The sequence below is a fragment of the Saccopteryx leptura genome, chromosome 1, assembly GCF_036850995.1.
Source record: "Saccopteryx leptura isolate mSacLep1 chromosome 1, mSacLep1_pri_phased_curated, whole genome shotgun sequence".
NCBI classification, from domain to species: Eukaryota; Metazoa; Chordata; class Mammalia; order Chiroptera; family Emballonuridae; genus Saccopteryx; species Saccopteryx leptura.
The window spans coordinates 155,788,604-155,800,612 of record NC_089503.1 but is presented as its reverse complement, the minus strand read 5'-3'; the positions used below and the strand labels follow the sequence as shown (position 1 = coordinate 155,800,612).

At 38.2% G+C, this 12,009-nt stretch overlaps 1 pseudogene; it reads left to right on the top strand.

Moving 5' to 3' along the window:
* The first annotated feature begins 11,285 nt into the window (after window positions 1-11,285).
* LOC136390070 (U2 spliceosomal RNA) lies at window positions 11,286-11,411 on the top strand (annotated as a pseudogene).
* Window positions 11,412-12,009: the final 598 nt, after the last annotated feature.

Genomic DNA, 12,009 nt, shown 5'->3' with positions numbered 1-12,009 from the left:
TAAGATTGGAATGAAGAAAACTGTGGAAGAATGTAGCAAGATTTAAAAACGGTCATAAATTATCTATGAGGGTGAAATAGCTGATGATTATGTAATGCCTGTTCTTTAAAAAGGATGAACATTTCTTTTCTTGTGAAAGTGACACTTTACAATGCAACAGCCATTAAAACCTGACCCTAACACGTGTGTACACATGTGCCTAGGGTAATCTTGAATCATTAAAAAAAACCCCACAAAAACAACTTTACAAACTGGTAAAATTGTTTGGCCAAAATATGTAGTTCTAAAAGTTCTGTCCTCAAATTAGTTTAACCATAACTCTTGTTTGAACTGATCAGGTGAGATCCTTTTTCTTTGATGTGGGAATTGAGGGAAACTGTTCCTAAGCCTCTCATCATTTCTTTATTAAGTTGAAGGACTGGCTGAAGAGTTGCTTTGTATCTTCTAAGTTAGCATCTGGACTCAGTGGTAAGCAGTAGACAATGTTAGGTCAGGAGGAAGGAGGGCCTGAATTCAAAGGCAGGGTGGAAGGTGGAGGGCCTAAAGAGAGTTTTAGGGATGCTTTAGGGATGCACTGGAGGCAGAGCCTCAGAGGGTAGCCCAAGGTGGGATTTTGGGGGGGGGGTTGAGAAGACAGGTGGACATTCAGAGGTTCAGCCTGAGCAGAGATGATAGGCAAATCCGTGGCCAGAGGTTGCAGAACTCAGTGTCTGCCACAACCTTGTGGAGGGAGGAAGCTGATTGAGACTCAGAGATCCCAGGTAGGGTTTTGTACAAAGGTTTAGGTGAGTTAGCTGGACATAGTCAAGAATACAAGTTTAACTCGGGGCATTAGCCAGGTATAAGTAAACAGACAGGGCCAGAGATGAGGGAAATTTCTCAAACCTTGAGCCGTTGGATGGATGGTTCATACAATGTCACATTAATCTCAAGACAGGATTAACCTCCTTTTTATTATTTAAAAAACTGTTTTCTTGGAGAGAACTTAACTAAATTGTGTGTGTATGGTGGAGGCGGGGGATCTTTCAATTTTACAAATTTCTCTTTTTTTCTTGATGAGAAAAAACAGGAATAAAGGGGAAAGTTTTATTGCAGTGTTCTGAGACTCAATTTTCCAACAGCAGGGTTTTGATAATCGTGAGGGTGGTGAGTGGGTGGATGAAATCTTTTCACACAAAACCAAGCAATTCTCAGAAACCTGAAGGATTTCCAAGAATTCAACTCAATCCTTACCCGCCAACCCAGAAGCTCCTCTCCAAACCGTGTCCCTTTGGGTTTTTATGGAGGTTTCCTTACATAGTAATGATTGATTAAATCATTGGGCACTGGTAACACTGGGGAACAATTTTTTTTTCATTTTCTGTTGCATGAAGTTTTAGAATTGTTTCTATATATTTCTGTATTGCTGATTCCAAATATGAAATCCATTTTTTGGTGCATGCTCTACTTTTTATGCAATTTTAATTTCTTTTTGTTACAGTTAATGGTATGCATTGGTTTTTAAATTGGAGTTAAAGGGCAATGACTCTTGGATTGAACATAACCACAAGGCAATTAACTTTTACATAATTGTAGTTGTTTTTAAATGTAAAAAATTATTATCTGATAAAAACACTCTTATTTTGTTTTAAGATTGAATCATGGCTTCTTCGAGTAGGTATAAATGTAAGAATAGTCCTGACATCCTCTGTTATATATGTGGCTGTTACACACTTCAACGTCAAAGGCGCAATATTTCATCATTTGTGACACATGCATATATTGCCTATTTTCAAGTTCCCCTTGGCGATCAAGACAAGAATTGGGCTCCTCATATAGTGCGTCATAATTGTGAGAAAATGCTTCATGACTGGACAAAAGGAAAACACAAAGGAATGCCTTTTGGTATTCCCATGGTTTGGCGTGAATCTAAGGACCACAGCAGTGACTGTTATTTCTGTCTGATCCATACAAAGGGCATCAGCAAGAAAAAACAGCATATGATCGCATATCCCACTGGTAGTCAACTTGGTCCCTACTGCCCACTAGTGGGAGTCCAGCTTTCATGGTAGACGGTAGCAGAGCAACCAAAGTATAAATAAAAATATAGATTTAACTATAGTAAGTTGTTTTATAAAGATTTATTCTGACCCTGGCCGGTTGGCTCAGCGGTAGAGCATCGGCCTGGTGTGTGGGGGACCCGGGTTCGATTCCCGGCCAGGGCACATAGGAGAAGCGCCCATTTGCTTCTCCACCCCCCCCTCCTTCCTCTCTGTCTCTCTCTTCCCCTCCCGCAGCCAAGGCTCCATTGGAGCAAAGATGGCCCAGGCGCTGGGGATGGCTCCTTGGCCTCTGCCCCAGGCGCTAGAGTGGCTCTGGATTCGGCAGACCAACGCCCCGGAGGGGCAGAGCGTCGCCCCTGGTGGGCGTGCCGGGTGGATCCCGGTCAGGCGCATGCGGGAGTCTGTCTATCTCTCCCCATTTCCAGCTTCAGAAAAATACAAAAAAAAAAAAAAAAAGATTTATTCTGCCAAACTTAGTGGAAATCCAACATAAAGTACTTGGTAAGTAATTATTATTATATGCTTTAACATGCTGTAACTCTGCTTTATAAATTTTATAAAGTAAAGTTACTTCCCTACTTTATAAATCACCATTACTGTGGAATAGGTGGGTGGTTAGAAAATTTTTCTACTAACAGAGATACAAAAGTGGGCCGTAGGTATAGAAAGGTTGACTACCCCTGGCATATCCTAATATTCCTGCAGCAATACAACCTATCTCACACTCTGAGACACTCCTGGTTCCAGTTTTCTATGGTTTTATTTCTTCTAAGGATGAAGAAAGTGAACATGGTGATCAAATGTATTTTGATAAGATGTATGAGGAAATGGTTGTAGAATCTGAAGGGTCTTCTTCTGATGCCAAGCAGTCATTAACTCCTCAGCAGTTTAACCAACCCAAATTGAATGACTTAGTTAGAGATTTGGGCCTATCAAAGAAAGCAGCTGAGTTATTAGCTTCCAAGGCTTCAAGGAAAGAATGTACTTCACCGGTCAGCTAAAGTATCCCATTTCAGGAAGCATGAACAAATTTTTGTGGACTTTTTTTCCAAAGACAAACACTTTGTTTACTATCATGATATCAGTAGTCTTCTCAGCCAGCTAGGTGTTACCACTTACAGTCCAACAGATGGCGGCTATTTCTTGACAGCTCTAAACGAAGTCTGAAATATGTTCTCCTACACAACAGTAATGTTTATGCAGCGGTTCCAATTGGTTATTTATTTATTTTTTATAAAGAAATTTTTATTTTAATGGGGTGACATCAATAAATCAGGGTACATATATTCAAAGAAAACATGTCCAGGTTATCTTGTCATTCAATTCTGTTGCAGACCCATCACCCAAAGTCAGATTGTCCTCCGTCACCTTCTATCTAGTTCAACTTATCTGTGAGAAGATTATAATGACATAAAAATTGTCCTCAACTTTCTGAAGTATGAGGATTATAACTGGATCATTTGTGTGGATCTTAAAATGGTAAATTTCCTGCTAGGACAACAGATAGGTTTCATGAAGTATCCTTGCTTTCTGTGTTTGTGGGACAGCCGAGCTTGGGAGAAACACTGGACACAGAAGGAGTGGCCGAAACATGAAGCTCTGGAAATAAGGATGCAAAATATTGTGAATGAACCTGTAGTTAATCGAGACAGGATCATTTTTCCCTCACTTCACATCAAACTTGGCTTAATGAAGCAGTTTGTTCAGGCTTTGAATAGAGAAAGTGAATGCTTTCAACATATCTTTTCTCTTTTCCTGCCTTGTCTTTTGAGAAGATAAAGCAGGTGTATTTGATGGACCTCAAATTTGAATCCTCATACATGATGAAGAATTTTCCAGGAAGATGAATAAGGAGGAGAAAACATCATGACAGTTTTTTTGTGGCAGTTACAAAGAACTTCCTTGGCAACAAAAAAGAAGAAAACTATGCACTTCTGGTTCAAAGGATGCTGTTGGCTTTTTGTGACATTGGATGTAACATGAGCATTAAGATTCACTTCCTGAACAGTCATCTTGATAAGTTTCCCCAAAATCTTGGAGCTGTTAGTGATGAGCAGACTACTGCTGGAGCATCAAACAAGATTGTCCTCAACAAGTACACCAACGCAAGAGCTACAAATGCAAATTTTTGCCTGAATAGAATTTAAATAAGTTTTGCGCAAATTTTATGATTAAAATAAATGTTTTGATATGTTCTGTTTTGAATTGTAGACAAATTCTGATGCAATCACATCTTTTAGTGTATTAGTGTATTTACTGCATTATATAAATTATTATATTTTCACAAAGATGATGACCAAGAATACATTCCACTTCATTATGTTAAACTAAATTTTGAAAATTTTACAATAAGATGAAAACCTAAAATCCTGAATTTCAAAAAACCCTGTAGCTTACAGAGAAAAACTAATGTCAGATTTGAGATCAGCACACCAGAATTAGGTAAGAACAAGTGTTTTAGTTGATGCAACAAAAATTTTGTTCCCCAGTGTAATTGATTCAACTTCTAGCCCCTCTCCTCTCCCAGGAGGTGGTGGTATAGAGGTGGAACTGCAAATATTAACTCTCTAATCACCTGTTTGGGTCTCCTGTGGCAACCAACCCCCATCCCTTTGGAGAGTCCAAAAGCCATTTTATTAATATAACCAAAGACACCTTTATGACTTTATTACTTGGGAAATTCCAAGGGTTTTAGGAGCTCCTTGCCAGAAACAAAATAAAGATCAAATATATTTTTGTTATGAGTTACAGTATCAGAGCTTCCTGCAATTTATTCATGAAAAATATATAGCCGGATCAAGGTTGAGGATGTGTGGAGAAGGGGTTTGCTACACAGGACCCTCCAATTTTTTTAAATTTAAAAATATTTTATTTATTGATTTTAGAGAGAGGAGAAAGAGAGAGAAAGGCATGAAGGAAGAGCGGGAAGCATCAAATCATAGTTGCTTCTTGTATGTGTCTTGACCTGGCAAGCTCAGGGTTTCGAATCAGCAATCTCAGCATTCCAGGTCGATGCTCTATCCACTGTGTCACCACAGGTCAGCCAGATGATTTTTATTAAAATGTTTACAGAATCTTTACAGAACCTTAGCAAGTTTATAGAAATATTAATAAAACAATACAGTTTCCAATTACCTCTCCCTTCCCATAGTCTCTCCTGTCATTATCATTAGTGTGGAATATTTGTTATAATTGATGTTCCAATACTGATACACTATTATTAACTAAAGTCTAAACTTTACAGTAGGGTTCACTCTTTCTGTTGTATATTCTATGGGTTTTGACAAATATGTAACAACGTATGTCCATTATTACTGTACTGAAGAGAAGCCCCAATGCTTTAAATAAACTTCTATTTTTAGCAATTCATTCATGAAGATCCCCTGAATTTGAAAGTGTTATACAAATCCAATTTTGATTAGTGGAAGGGGAAATCAATGAGGCAATTATTTTGGTTGAAAATAGCTAAAAATGCCCTGACTTATTCCAGAATAGAGAGTGTGTCTAGTTCAAACCTTTGCAGAAAAGGGTCTGTTATGGACTACATTGTGTCCTCCCCAAATTAATCTGTTGAAACTCTAACTCCAAATGTAACTGTCTGTGTTCCATACTTCTTTCCTCTGTTGCTACCTTTTTTAAGTCAAGTGTTTTTGTGGTGGTTTTTTCAAGGGTGGTTACCATTAAGTAATGAAAAGGGTACCTACCATATTCATTGTAATACCCTATCTTATGAGTATTTCTGCACTTCATCGTCCTTTGCTACTGTTAATCTCCATCCTCTCCCCCCTTTTTTTCCTTTGTTGTCACAGTTTAAGTTTGGTTTTGTTGTGTTCTTGGTGGAGCTGTTACTTGTGGTGTTGTTTTCTTTTGTTCTTTGAATCTGGTTGGAAAACCCCCTTTAGTATTTCCTGGAGTGGGGGCTTTCTGCTGATAAATTCTCTCATCTTTTCTGTATTTGTGAATGTTTTTATATCTCCTTCATACTTGAAGGATAGCTTTGATGGGTATAGTATTCTTGGCTGAAAGTTCCTCTCTTTCAGGGCTTTAAATATTGGGGTCCACTCTCTTCTAGCTTGTAGAGTTTCTGCTGAGAAATCTGATGATAATCTAATAGGCCTTCCTTTATATGTTGTACTCTTCTTTTCCCTGGCTGCCTTGAGAATTTTTTCTTTGTCATTGGTTTGTGTCATTTTTATTATGATGTGCCTTGGAGTGGGTTTGTTGGGGTTAAGAAAACTTGGTGTTCTGTTTGCTTCTTGAATTTGAGGCTTTAGTTCTTTCCACAGGCTTGGGAAGTTCTCATCTATTATTTGTTTGAGTATATTCTCCATTCCATTTTCTTTCTCTTCTCCCTCTGATATACCTATTATTCTTATGTTATTCTTTCTGATGGAGTCAGACAATTCTTGTAGGGCTTTCTCGTTTTTTATTATTTTTGAGTCTCTTTCTTCTTCTCTCTGTTGTGCCTCAAGTTGTTTGTCTTCTATTTCACTAATCCTATTTTCTATCTGGGCTGTTCTGTTAGCTAAGCTTGTTACCTCGTTTTTCAGCTCGTGAATTGAGTTTTTCATTTCTGTTTGATTTGTTTTTATAGTTTCAATTTCCTTGGTAATATATTCTTTGTGTTCATTGAGTTGTTTTCTGATCTCCCTAAATTGCCTTTCTGTGTTTTCTTGTATATCTCTGAGTATTTTTAAGATTTCTATTTTAAATTCTCTGTCATTTAGCTCCAAGGCTTCCAATATGTTAAGTCTTTTCTCCATAGATTTTTCCACATCTATTTGTGTTATCTCTCTTTCTTTTGTATCCATAATATTCGATTTCCTCTTTCTTATTGGCATCTGAGGGTGGTCTTGTTGATAGCACACAGGCGAACTCCCTCCGCGGCTTGAATGAACGTCCCTGCGGTAGTTAGCTTTCTCCACACCCTCGTCTCTCAGATTCAAGTGATAACAGTCCTTTCGCTTTCAGTTTGTGTGGAACTCCGGAATGCTCCGAGGATAAATTTTTCTGTTTCTAGTTGATAAATTTGTTGTGATTTTGGGGAGATCTGTCGGACAAGCTGCTCACAGCGCCATTTCCATGACGTCACTCCCAAATGTAACTGTATTTGGAGATAAGGCCTTTAAAAAGGTAACTAAAGTTAAATGAAGTCATAAGGGTGGGGCCCTTATTCAGTTGCACTAGTGTCCTTAAAAAGAGGAAGAGGCCTCTCAAGTGTCTCTCTTTCCATGGGCCCACAGAGAAAAGGCCCCCTGAGAACATAGAAAAGGACGGCTTGTCTATAAGAACTATAAGAAAATACATTTCTGTTGTGTAAATCAGTCTGTGATATTGTTACAACAGCCCCAGGCTGCAAACAAACAGGGTCCCTCTAGGAAAAAAAAACTCCTACTGAATGTTGGAGGGGTTGCACACTGCTTTTCTTTTTGAATCAGGAGACTCTCAGGTGAAGCCGTAGTTAAGTGTTTCTGAGGACAGGACCCCAAATTTACCTATGGTGTTCATCCCTCATGTTCCAGGGAGAAGGGATCTTCCTGAATCACCCTGGAGCTTAACTCCTCATTTCTTCCGCATGATCCTCTGTTGGTGGAATGTGACCCTGCTTGAAAAGGTAGAACTTAAACAAAGAGGTATGGAAGATGGGTTGAATTTTAAGGAGCCTGTGAACTTTGCTAATATGTATGTTTTTGAATCTGTGATATAGGTATTGAGTTTGTTAGGTGAGAAATGGTTGGGTACGGCTACACCTTCTACCTCATAGAAAACTATGTTCTACTCAATGGTAATGCTTGGCATGGTAAACAGAAACTTGTTTTATTTTCTTCAACTTATGGAGCAGCATGAAATGGATCTTTACACTGTTTGTCATATAATGAGTGTTAAAAGGATCACATAAAGGGCCAGAGTATGATATCATAGGTTTGGTGGAGAAAACTGGTTCAAGAATAAGGGATCATGGGAAATAAATTTGTGTGGAATGAAGTTGTAGGAAGAAGGCTAAGGGTTGTAGTTTTGATAGTTAGCATCCTAGGAAGTATCTTACTATGCTTTTCACTTTTCTTACATTCATTTTATTTATTGTAGGCTTTGAAATGATAAATAGTAAAGTTATAGAAGAATAAGGCAAACCTGTGGACTATGAACAAAGTTAAGGTCAAGGTCCTGACTGGCAAGAATCTCTATTAGAAAGCAGTCTGTTTAACCAAAAATGAATTCAGAACAATTTTATTTTTGGAAAAATCTGCTTGAAAAACGTGGGTAATGAGAATCTTCTCAAAGAACTATAGGACAACATTTGACCATTAAAATAAATGGTTTCCTAAGGAACTGACATCATGTCTTGCACATAGGTGGGAGCCAATACATGACCTGGAGGCCCGAGGTTTTTGGTTTTAGAATCATTTACTTTTTAGGACAAGATATTTCAGCTGAACTGTTAAAAGGTTAAAATCTCACAGCCACTTTATTTTGTGTGTTTATCTTACTGATCTTGGCTGGAATGCGAGCCTAAAGGCTCCTGTTGTTTTCTTGTGAGTGTTTCTTCTGCATGTGGTCTTTTTCATGGGTTAACAGCTATCTTAAACATCTTAAAAGGTATCTTCTTTATATATTTTTTTCCAGATGGTTCAACTGTTTCTCACTAATGTGAATTTCTTTCTGCTTGGCTCTGGATTTTATGACTATTATATGTCTTTGGTATGTATAGCATTATTTGAATAATGATCTCTTTGTTCATCCAGGAAGACAAGAAGGAATTCTTATCTTTAGAGCCCCTGATAATACAGGTCTCTTGGTTGGGATCAAAGATGATCATGTTTTAGTTGAGTCTTATTCAAGTATGTGAAGCAATGGGCTTCTAGTCCAGGGTCCTGCCTAGCAATGCTTTGTCAGTGTGACCTGTTTCTACCTTTTTAAATCTCTCTTGGAAGCTTGCCTCTGATTTAAAAAAAAATTTTTTTTGTTGTTTCTCTAACTGGCCCAACATGGACAAAATGGCTGGTGTATCCAGGATCCAATGTTAACTGATCAAAGATATGGGAGAATTCTATGTGACAAGGGAGTAAGATCAAATATAAAAGCAGGGCTCAGAGTGTGTTAGAAATCAATACATAAGGTATAAAGATAATCTAAGAAAAGAGACCTTTGCCAAGAAACTAAAACAAAAGTATAGGACAGTGAGAAATAGCTTCACCTCAAGATACAATGCAAGTACTACCTTGTTCTTATAGTTTTGACCAGAGGATTATAATATGTGGACCAAAAATTTTGGCTTTAAGGTTATTGGTTAAATGTTGCTGTCAAGGAAGGCCTACATCTGTGCCTAACTAAGGGCTCCAAATCTCCTCTTAAATTAAAATGATAACATAAAGAAGTCATTGGAAGAACTGATCTAATTATGTCCAAGGCAGAAGACTCTGTATAACCTTCCCAAAGTAAATACAAGGAGGGAATCTGAATCAAGTAAAAAAAAAAAAGTAAAAAAGTGAGGCAATTTTATAGAAATATATGAAACCAAAGCTACCTGATCAGGAAATTCTTGGAGACTAGATACCTATGTCTTCTCCTGCTGACTGATCCAATTTTAGTACGGCATGTCATTGACTGAATATACATATTGCAACACCTGTTCTAATTGGCATCCCTGCTTCAAAGAAACTATAGTGTAGGAAAAGGCAAAAGTCTATGCTCCTACAGTCTCCTCTGGACTGGCTGAGAGTGCAGTCCAGGAGGTCTAGTGGGTTGGACCTCTCCTAAGTGTGGATTGGAAGAGCAACTCAACAATCTCCTAGGTGTTTATACTGATATTTGGAAAGTGAATATACTTTCAAAATGTCAATGTTGGGGTCCACATCACAATTGACTTGCTTTGTTATGGTGCTATTGTCTCCATCAATATGAGTGACATCTCCAGATATGATATTTCAAAGATTCTGGTGTCCAATCTCACTCATTTGATTTTTAATGTTTTAAACCTATAATTGCGTGGTTGGTGGTTTTGCCATATTTGCTCAAGGCATTTCAGTGTTCCATGGAATTTGATCTTTTACTTCGTGAACTTTCTTAATCACGTTTATCCTCAGACAAAGGGGTGATAATAGACTAGTGGATGGGAAATCACAAATTATTGGCTAAGCCTCCACATAGTACATCTGGGAAAAATCCACCCAAGAGGGAGGCCCAGTGCTTTAGCTCTATAAATAGTGCTTTAGAAGCTAGCAGAAAACCCTCCCTGTTTACTACTCCAGAAAGGGAATCTATGGAGTAGCTATGGAAACTGAGAAGCCATCTTGGAATAGTCTCTGAGGTCATTCAGCTCATTAAAGAAAGCCAAGAAATTTTTCAGTCTTTTAAACACTGAAGGCTTTGGTGATGTCTGACTTGTCTCCAAAGACCCCACTCTCAATTTTTCAGGAGAATACTCTTCCAAGTCATTGGGACGACGCTTTATTTTTCATGCCTTTTATCTGTGTGGCCATCTTTACACTCTTCGCTGTTTACTATCCACTTTCTCTTTTTTTATCTTATTTTTATTAATTTTAATGCAGTGACATTGATAAATCAGGGTACATATGTTCTGAGAAAACATCTCCAGATTATTTTGACATTTGATTATGCTGCATACCCCTCACCCAAAGTCAAATTGTCTTCTGTCACCTTCTATCTGGTTTTCTTTGTGCCCCTCCCCTCCCTCTCCTTCCTTGTCCCCTCCCCCCACCCCACCCCCTGTTACCATCACATTCTTGTCCATGTCTCTGAGTCTCATTTTTATATCCCATCTATGTATGGGTTCATATAGTTCTTAGTTTTTTTCTGATTTACTTATTTCACTCTGTATAATGTTATTAGAGTTTTGGTGCTCAATCCTCCACTTTTCCTTTTCAAAGTTGCCAGTCAAGGGCAGTACAGTTGTTGCCCTCATCTGCCGTTTTGTTTTCCTCCACTTCTGCTACCCACCACCAACTGTGTCTGAAAATATCCACACCATTCGCCTCATCTCATCACCCAAGCGCTGTATCATTAATTTTTATCATAAATGATTTGAAATAGGTTATATACATCATGCCCCTTTATTTTCTGAAATCTACATGTATATATTCTAAGGAAAAGGATATTCTCTTATATAAGCATAGTACAGATATCAAATTTAGGAAATTTAACTTTGAGATAATAGTTTAATCTGCAGTTTATACTTCAACTTTTTCCACTCCCCAATAATGTCCCCTTTAAACTATATTTTCCATCATTTCTTGGCCTTTTGGCTAAGATCAAGTGTAGTGTCTGTTCTTATCAGTGTAAACTATATATATTTTTTCCTTTAATAGAGGATTCAGCATAAGATCCTGCATTTAATTGCTATGACCCCTTAGTCTCCTTTAATGAGACAGTTCTTGAGCATTTTTTGTTGTTGGAATGGACCAAGTATTGTACAGAATGTCTGTTAGTTTGGATTTCTCTGAACATGTCATCTGATCTGATACAGGTTTGCATTCTCAGCCAGAATGCTACAGGGGGCTGTCAGACTAGGATGTGCCTGATGTCCACTCTCCTTTTCATTGCTGACTTTAAACCTGATGGCCTGCTCAAGGTGTCCTCTGCTTTCTGCACTGTGGAGTGTCTGTTTTCTCTCATAAAACTAACAGGCAGTCATTGAGACCTTCCGAGGCCGCGCAAACACCCTTCTCAACATTTAGCAACCGTTGATGGTTCTTACCTGTACCAGCGACCGCTGTGATGATGGTCAGATACTGACCTTCAAATTCCCCCATTCCCTTCGCATTTATCGGTTGGAATTTCACTGGGAGGAAGAACCCTCTTTCCTCCCATTTATTGTCAGTATTGATTTGTGAATTTCTATTTTATTCAGTGGGTTATTATGTATTATTTAGCCTCATTTCATTTCATGCTCAAATTATGATAGATTTGGCTGGTTGGGGCCCCTTCAACATGGTTCTGGTTCTTTTTG